The sequence below is a fragment of the Ictidomys tridecemlineatus genome, chromosome 14 (genome assembly GCF_052094955.1).
Source record: "Ictidomys tridecemlineatus isolate mIctTri1 chromosome 14, mIctTri1.hap1, whole genome shotgun sequence".
NCBI classification, from domain to species: Eukaryota; Metazoa; Chordata; class Mammalia; order Rodentia; family Sciuridae; genus Ictidomys; species Ictidomys tridecemlineatus.
Window position 1 is genome coordinate 27,068,476 of NC_135490.1, and position 9,356 is coordinate 27,077,831.

Genomic DNA, 9,356 nt, shown 5'->3' on the forward strand with positions numbered 1-9,356 from the left:
CTTGTCAGTGTCCTCCTTAAAAGCATCAAAGTGGGCTGAGTGCCACAGAGATCCACATGATAGGAGAATGATGCTGCATTTTAGGCACTTGGGTTTCATATGCTAAAAGCACAACTGTTAAACACTGTCGCAACTGTCTGAGAAGCTTCCCAAAGTGTGCCTACACAATGTCAAGCTACCTGGAAGGTTGTAGTTGATCATGTTAGGTGTTTGCAAATGCTCAGCTGCTTGGCATCCCTGATTCAAAACATCTAGATGATGGATGTAAACTTGCACTTGACATCCTGAGGATTTTTGCATTACATTGACGTGCTCACCATGTACTTTTATGGCACCATGGAGAGAAATGAGACCGTACTGCTCCTTACCTACATCAAGGTTTGAAGTGGGGGGTAAAAGATACATTGAGTCTTTTGGGTAAATACTTGTATGCTCAAAATTACTTTGGACAAAATTGTTAGAGCTAAAAGAAATAAATCAGTCAGTGTGTAGCTAGGAATATAAAATCATCTAAATATTTCAAATAGAACACAATTGGGAAGAAAACACAAGGTTTGGATAATCAAAAGGGAGAAAGGAATATCAAGGGAACTAAAAGAGAAGAGTGAGAATACAGGCCAGGAAACTGGACTGCCCAGGACTGCTGGACCTGCAGGCAGCCCATCCCTTGCTCTCCCTGTGGCAACCACCACCAACCGCCAACCATAGCCACAGCTAGCGGGTCCAGAACCAGGACATTCCCCAGCTCATCCTGCTTTCAGGTTTCCTGACAATGATTTCAAATAACAGAAATAAACTGGAAGCCAATGGGGAAGGGAGTACGGGAAATGAAATTTGTAGACTAGCAACCCCAAAGGTTCAAAGCAGAATGTAGTGGGACAAATATGAAAACTAGAAAAAGCAGATAAATAGGCAACAGTGTTTTGCCTGGTCAACACTCACACACATGAGATCAGATTATACTTAATATCAAAAGTAAGATGTAAATGTTGGGTCAAATAGAGGTACAAAAATGGGAAGGTGGCCACAAACCCACAGCCCAGCGACATGTGGAGTAAATAAATAGAGCAATGACATTTTCCTGTGTAGCCTATTGGCCTGCCCTTTTATATAAACTAAGACATTTGAGGCTTTCTAAAAATGTACATTTCTTCAGTAATCCATGAATATTTTCTTCTTGTAAAATATTTAAATTTATAGCTGCAGGTTAATCCCTCCCTCTCTGATTACTAAGTCAATCCTAGTTTCCTTCCCAGAAATAACTACTGTCAGTTTGATGTGTATTCAAATAAGCTGAAGCATCCTTCAGTAGAAGAAATGACCAAGTGAAATCTATTTACACAGTAAAATATTTTGCTACCTTTTTTTTTAAAGGGAGAGAGAGTGAGAGAGAGAGAGAGAGTGAGAGAGAGAATTTCAATATTTATTTTTTAGTTATCGGCAGACACAACATCTTTGTTTGTATGTGGTGCTGAGGATTGAACCCGGGCCGCACACACGCCAGTCGAGCGCGCTACCGCTTAAGCCACATCCCCAGCCCAATTTGCTGCCTTTTAAGATAAAAAAGTAGATCTATAAAGATTTTATGAATGGCAAGTAAAAAAATTGAATTTTCAGGATTTGTACTGTATTCCATTTGTAAGTTTTTCTAAACAAACACAAAAGATAGGCTTATTTTATTCCTAATGTATCCTTCTAACATGTTCTTCTGTGCCCATTTCATTACAGTTTATATCTGGTCACCTCCCAGATTGACTGACTCTGATCCCCCCCCCCCCACCCCCATGTATCATCCTAGATTCTCTGTTCTATTTCTCACCATTAATTGGATGGAAGAAAGAACACTAGAAGTTGTAAAAAGAGACAACAAAAGGGTAAATGAAACAAATGAAAGCTAGTTACAGGTAACATCATGGAATTCTTTATGTAACATCTTGGGATTCTTTACCTTTGCAAAAACTTAATCATAGGAAATGTTTTCCTAGGAATGCCATGGATTCTCAGATTCTGTTAAGGACTTAACAACCCTCTTTGACTCCTTCCTTCCTTCCTCCCTCCCTCCCTCCCTCCCTTCCTTCCTTCTTTTCTTCCTTTCTTCCTTCCTTCCTCCCAAAACTTAGATATGGCTCCATGTAAGTTAAAGACATTTCAATTAAAGGAGAAATTTTGAAAAAAGATAGCAATTTATCTTTGGGTGAAATCTTTGCTAGACTTCTAAAATAATATGTCTAAGAAAAGAATCACTGAAGGAAATGCAAAATAAATTCAGAATAACCTTAAGTAATTCAGACATCAAAGGCTCTTTCAAATTGCCTTGTGGTCTCCCCAAAAGAAGATCTGAGGTAAAGCTTGTAGACATGGAGTTTTCATAGAATATGCTCCCAGGGAGCAGAAGTGAAGATATGATTGGAGTGGAACCAGGAAAGAGAAAATATCAATACAAGAGTTGTTATCAGGTTGATCACCTGCAGGTGCTTGATTTCACCATGACTTTCTGAGCATATTTGTGGAATTTATCTCAGAACTGTCAACCTAAGGATGAAAGAATAAAACCCTTTCTCTCAGTTTTCAAGGACTTTGTAACACCTCGATTTTTCAAGGATTCCCCCACAGGGTATTCACTAATTTGCATTTGTGGGTTGTCCGTTCATGAGTGCCAGTTTTTCATGTGGGTCTCCTGTGCCATCTAGTTAGAAAAGACACTAAAAAAGAAGCTAGAGAGGTGTTGGAAATCCCTGAGATGAGGCATTTTCGGGTCATTCCTGGCAAAAGTGATGGCAGCCCACATAGAGCTCATCACTACAGCTATGGCTGAGCCCAAGGCCTAGAGAACTTGCAGCAGGGACACAAGAGGTATCAGACCCAGAGTTCTTCAAAACTGCCATAGTTTTAACACATGAGTCCCATACTGGTATAGGTACATGTGAGTGAGTGTTGTTTTATATTTAATCTGTATTTCGTTTGCCTTTCTTTTACTACTTGCCATTATAGGATGAAAGAGTTATAAATAGCCATGTATTCTTAAATGCTCCATAATTTTAAAATGTATTTGAACATAGAAAATGTGCTCTTTGAGAGCAGAAATCATGATTTACTCATTTCAGCACTGTGTTCACAGTAGAAGAACAGGCAATAAAAGGAACTCAATAAACATTCAGAAATGGTGCACATAGAAAAGTTCTTCGAAGGCAATAGAAGCTAAAGCAATCCAAGTCACTTGTTCCTTTCAATATCATATGGGTTTGATTGAGTGAGCCCTCCTCTGTTCATTATCTACTTACCTTTTTCTTCTAATGAATGAGAGGGCAGAAAGGAGTAATGGGTACTGGAATGGGTGGGGTATTGTTAGAGTGGGAGAAAATTAAATATTTTCCCAAAATACACCTGATATTTTGTAAATCATGTATCCTGGCCCTGTTATGTGGTATTAACTCATGTTCAGGCTTTGTTTTCTTGTCTCATTATCTCCAAAGTCCGCCCGTGACCTCTCAGTCACCAGTTGTTTTAATTTCCATTCTGTTCAACTCCTATTTTAAATTATAACATAAAATAATTGGTCCCTTCTGAGGTAGTGTGGGCAGAGTTAGAAGTTATAGGGTAATTTCTAGAGCTTGCTGTAGGCCATTCTGAATTTATTATTATACTAGCTTTAGCTTCTGAAAAAAAAATGGGCCAGACTTCAGAAAAAAAGGAATCACTTAGAATGGGACGGTCAAATGCAATTTTAAATCAGTTAATAATGTGTCTCTGCTTATCCAGAGTCTGTCAGAGACGGATGCTGGCTTCTCCAGGCTGTTGGTCTGTTTACACCAAACTGACTTGATATTTTTATCTGTTTACAAAGTGGTGCAAAGTGTTTACGTAGTAGTGACCTGGATTCTGTGGGTCTGCAAATCCTGTTTGCAGCAGAATGTTTTCTCATCTTCCCTAGTGCTCTAATGGTTTGCATTGAGTGGAGTCTCAGCTCCAGTTGAAGTGACATATTTGGAGAATGGCTCCACTTTAATACCAATATTGTCTCCCTTCTTCTCCTGAAGAATAATTCTTAAAAAGCTCCTCACATTTACCAGACTGTTTGCCTTTTGGTTAAGAGGCAATTCAAATTAAACATTTCAGATATCTGAGCATGAATATTTTTAATGATTAGGAGTTTGGAAGTCTACACCATGTAACAGAAAAAAAAATACAAATAGAGTTTAGTATAACCCCTGGTTAGCCATCATCTTGTCAGAACACATCATTTTCACTAACCTATATCAACCTCAACTTTGGTCTATTTAAAGCTACTCCTGGATTTATCTCTGGAAAGCATAACTAAGTTTCTCTACATGTTAACACGGCATCAACTCATAGGAATAGGAAATTTTTACTTAAGTTTGAGTTATAAATCTTATTGATGAAGGAGGTCAGGCTGGCCCAATCTACCTTACAAGGCTGATGTGACTTTCAAATGCAGTAAAGTATGAGTGCATTTTGTAAGCGATATGGAAATGAATATGTATCAGGTTAGGAGCAATATACATTTATTTGATTCCAAACCTGAGCAGTATTCCTGGACTTAAATTCATTAGCAGGAAATGAAATATGAGGAAAATGTGAAATGGAAGTCACAAGTCTGGTGTTTTTAATCCAAGTGTTCAGATACTATTTAATATTAGTTATTGAACTGATACTTACTTTCTCTGCATCTTAAAAGTCCTCGCTGGCAAGCCACTAAATTAAGTGATCTCTAAATTCCTTTCAGTTCTAAGATTCTTTGTAGGTTCAGTACACATTCTAAATGAAAGCATATTGCTTAGTTATGAAATGGGATCTTTGAACATTTTATTTATTTTCATATAATTGCTTTGACAAAATATCTCTAAGAATTGCATCTCTTTTTGCCCCCTAACAGGATGTTAAAATAAAATATCATTGTTTCTATGATACACTATAGAAAAGCAATATCAGATTTTCTTTAAATAAGGGACAATTTGAACTTCAAACACAGTTAGGTGAAACTATTTTTGAATAAATGCAGAGTTTCTGTGGGCTTCTGGAAATGAATACCCATCTCTCCAGCCGTCATTCCCAGCCTCTTCCCACCTGAACCAATGGAGCAGGGAAGAACTAGAGATGTGGAAATTGGGTGAAGTTTTGATGTTGTTTAAACTAAGCTACTGACCACTGTTTCTCAAAGCTCGTTTCACCAATCATTAGTTTTATGAGATGTTACAGATAAGGCATGAAGAAAGGTTCCATGATTAAACAAGCTTGTAGAACAGTGGATGCAGTCAACATAATCCGACGGCCTCAATATAAAACTTCATCAGAAATTTTAATCAGGGGCATTCTCCATCTAGGTATGACACCCATGTTGTACAAACACCATTGATCACGGGGCCCTTTATGTTTGTAAACTTATGGGCCTAGATTACTGGAAACAAATGCTAAAAATTTTTGTTCTTGTTTTTAAGAAACTCCAATTATTTGAGGAAAGTAAATATTCACTAAACACCAAGACAGAAAACCTCATGGGTAGGGTCAATCACTGATACATGCTACCATGATGGTAGATAACACCATGTTGAATACTATTAAGGATTAGTTATTAGTTTCATGTTCACCTAAAAAGACATTTGTTATGTTTTAGATATGGGCTGAGTGTGTCTCTCTAGTTTTCATGTGTTGAAATTCAATTCTCATTGTGAGGTATTGAGTGGAAACTTAATTCAACATCTATGCTTAAAGATGGGGCCTTTGGATGGTGATTAGGATTAGACTGTCCTTAGTGTAGGGGTCCCAGGATGGAATAATAAGAAGAGAGGCTAGAAGAGACACACAGATATGCATGCTCTGCCCTGTACCTTCCTGTGACTCTGCTAGAAAGAAGGTCATCACCAGGTGTGGACCCTTGACTTTGGACCTCCAGAACAGTTAGCTCAAATAACCCTCTTTTCAATGAAACTTATCCTGACAGCACTATTGTGTCATTAACAATAGAAGCAACTAATACAATACTTCACCAGTTAATTTAATTTGCTTTGTAGGGTCCTCAGTGCACTATGAAGGGCATATAGACACTTAAGAAGTACTTTAAATGCTAAGGTAAAACTTTCTAGAATATGTTTTGTAGCTGGTTCTTAATGATTTTATGGTGTTACAGTTTGAATCTGGACAGTCCCTCAAGAGTTCATGTGTTGAAGGCTTATTCTTCAGTTGGTGGTGCTACTGGGAGGGGAGGAACCTTGAGGAACTGGGGCGTGGTGGAAGGAAGTAGGTCACAGGAGTAGGTCCTTGAGGGGTGTATCTTGTCCATGACACGTTTTCTTTCTCTTTACCTGCCGGCCACCCTGAGGTGAGCAGCTCTGCTCTGCCACATGCTTTCCATCATGTTCTGCCTTACAAAGGCCCAAAGTGACAGGCTCAAGGTACCATGGATTGAAATCTCTGAAACTGTAAGCCAAAATGATTTTTTTCTCCTGTAAGTTGATTTTCTCAGATATTTTGTTATAGTTCATAGAAAGTTGACTAACATATATATGGCTATCTTATTCCTAATTCTTTTCTTAATTTCTTCAGCACATCGCAGATTCTGTGGTGCTACATCATTGACCACTTAAACACAAACTCTTCCTAAACAAGACTTGATTTAAAAAGATAAACATATATGTATTTTAAAGTTGCAATAATGTGATAAGCGTAACATTTAAAGCAAGTATAAAGCAGAAAAGCAATGAGGAAAGAGCAGTCTCAGAGAATGCTAAGAAATATTTTCAAGTGAACACCTACCTGAATTTTGAATGCAGAATAGAAGCTTGCTAAATGGAACAAGTCAGTTGATTCTAATATCAAGATTAGACATTTCAAAGCCAAGGAGAGGTGAAACAATTTGCTGAGGGTGAGAAAGTATAAGCAATTCTGTATGATTGGAACATAAAGTAGAAAGAGCAGAGAAGAAAGTCCTAAAACTTAAGAGTTTGACTAGGGTCACATCTTTCTGTGCTTTGCAAAACAAGTCAGAGTCTAACTCAGGCAGTGAAGAACTATGAAACAATTTTAAAGCTGACCCTTGGAGCAGTTCAGAGAGGCTAGAGGTTACATGGTGGCTCTAGGGATGATGCATTTGGAAGGGACAGGACATATCCGAGATACTAATGATGTCAATTTGATAGTACATGCTACTGATTGACTGTTAGGAAGCCATGGATCCCTCCCAGGGATATAACTTCTGACTTGGGATTGGGAGTATGACTCTTTCTGTAACAGGATGGGAAATACAAAATAATTATTTTGAAGTGTGAAATGTAAGTTTATTTTTAACATACAGAATTTGAGATGATTTGGAGATATGTAGAATAAAATCCAATTTCCTTTGATTTCCACAGAACTATTGTGCTTAAAGTTATGTATCTGTGTGCCCTTGGATTTTGGGTGGTAGATAAAAAAAAATATGCTTGAAATAGAGGGTGTAGTATTTAAAGAGCAGTCTGTAGGAGATAGCATGTTATTATATCAGGGACAAAGAAATAACAGCCTAAAAAAAGAGAATGAGAAATATCTCAATCCAAGATCTGCATCTAGGATGTCATATGTGAAAGACATAAAATGAGAAAATATTAAGGAGAAAGTTGTCACACAAACACTCACAAAAAAGCCACAGAGAAGTGTTCTGGGATAAGACCAAGACTTATCTTAGGATTTGGTAACAATGATTCACTCGTAACCTTTGCTGGATGCTGTCAGGGGCACAAAGGGAATGGAAGCCAGATTGCCTCGAGTGGTTGAGATAAAAGCAGGTGAGGACCATGGGTTTTGGATGAGAAAAAGAAAGATCAGAATAACTAAAAGGGGTAAAAGTTTAAATAAAAGCATTTTTAATGTAATTATTTTAGTGTTTTTGGAGTGGAGAGGAAAGAAATAAGGAAATGAGAAAGAAAGGAAAGGAGGAAGTGAAGGAGGAAGGGTACAGTGAACCTGCAGACAGGCTACAGTGTCTCTCAGCCTTGACACTGACATTCTAGGCCAGATAACACTTTATTATGTGAGCGCAGTGTCTTGTGCTACGTAAGATGTTTATCAAGATTCATGACCTCTATTCAGGATCCAGCTGCTTTTCACTTGTAGCAATCAAAAATGTCTACAGGGATTGCCAAATATTCCCCCCAGGGGAGAGGGAGGCAAAATTGTTCCTGGGTGAGAGCCAGTGGGCTAGGAGAAGAAAGCCGTGGGAGATTGTGAAGATATAAGAGAGAGAGAATGGGAAAACATAAGGAAGAATCCACTCAGGCAATAGAAGATGAGAAGATTCAGAACTCCGATAAGGCTCTTTCCATTGTGCACAAGAGACATAATCTTCCTGGAACACTGAAATAGGGAGGAGGAAAATTATAGAGGAGGCTAAGAAATTTGCATTTAGGGCTGGAAACCTGGTCAGAAATGAAAGAATGACTTCTATTCCTTTGTGGGTTATGCAGGTGAGGTCACCTGGTAAAAATGAACAAGCAGCAAGAGGAGGAGGACTGAGGACCTGGACATCACAGAGGCTGAGAGGGCTGGACTGGATATAGCAGGAAGGGCCATTCTCCAGAAAAGTCTTGAAGAATCTTATTGAAGGCTCAATGTGAAAAGCCTGAATTTGAAATAGTTCCAATTCCAATAAAGGTATATTATTCCTCCTAGCCGTGACCAGTCTCTTGGTTACAGAACCAAAGATGGCTGCTTGTGTTGTTGCTACAGTGTTGGGCATCTATGGAGAGCATACCATTTTATGTGTCATGAGATTCCTCACAAACAGTAAGGAAGGTGGCATAATAAAATGCTGTCAAGACAAGGTCACCACAGATAACGTCAGAGATTAGTGGGTCTTTGGTGACATTGAGTTCAGTGGGGTTTTGACCTAGAGCTTATCAATAAAATCTTTCAAAAAAACAAACAAACAAAAAAAAAAACAAAACAAAAAACAAACATGACAGTACTTTAACTTTACTTCCCAGAGGTGAGGTCTGAACATTTAAGTGAGATTCACCATATTTCACATTTTTAAAAGCTATTTGTATTGTTCTTTCTATATACTATATCATTGTATTTTAGCACTAAAAAATAAGATGCTTATCATTTACTATTTGTCAGATCTCTTTACATATAAAGTAAATCAACCCTATCTGACAAAGTATTGAGAGGTTCCCCGCCCCCAGTTTTCTCTTTATTTTGTCCTCCAACTTTGTTATTTTATTCAGGAATTTTTAAATTGTTATGTATTACATATATCAATGTGTCTTCTTATGAAATCATAGAGGTTTTGTGACTTCCTGTGAAAGGATTTTCTCATACACACATGAAAAAAAATAATTTTCTTATGTTTTCTCCTAGAATTT

The 9,356-nt window shown here is 37.8% G+C and overlaps 1 long non-coding RNA gene across 1 annotated transcript; it reads left to right on the forward strand.

The window, feature by feature from the left end:
- The first annotated feature begins 7,172 nt into the window (after positions 1–7,172).
- Positions 7,173–8,660, forward strand: LOC144370588 (uncharacterized). Its single transcript, XR_013430502.1, has 2 exons — positions 7,173–7,778; positions 8,457–8,660. It is a non-coding gene; the product is annotated as an uncharacterized LOC144370588 (long non-coding RNA).
- The last annotated feature ends 696 nt before the right edge of the window (positions 8,661–9,356 follow it).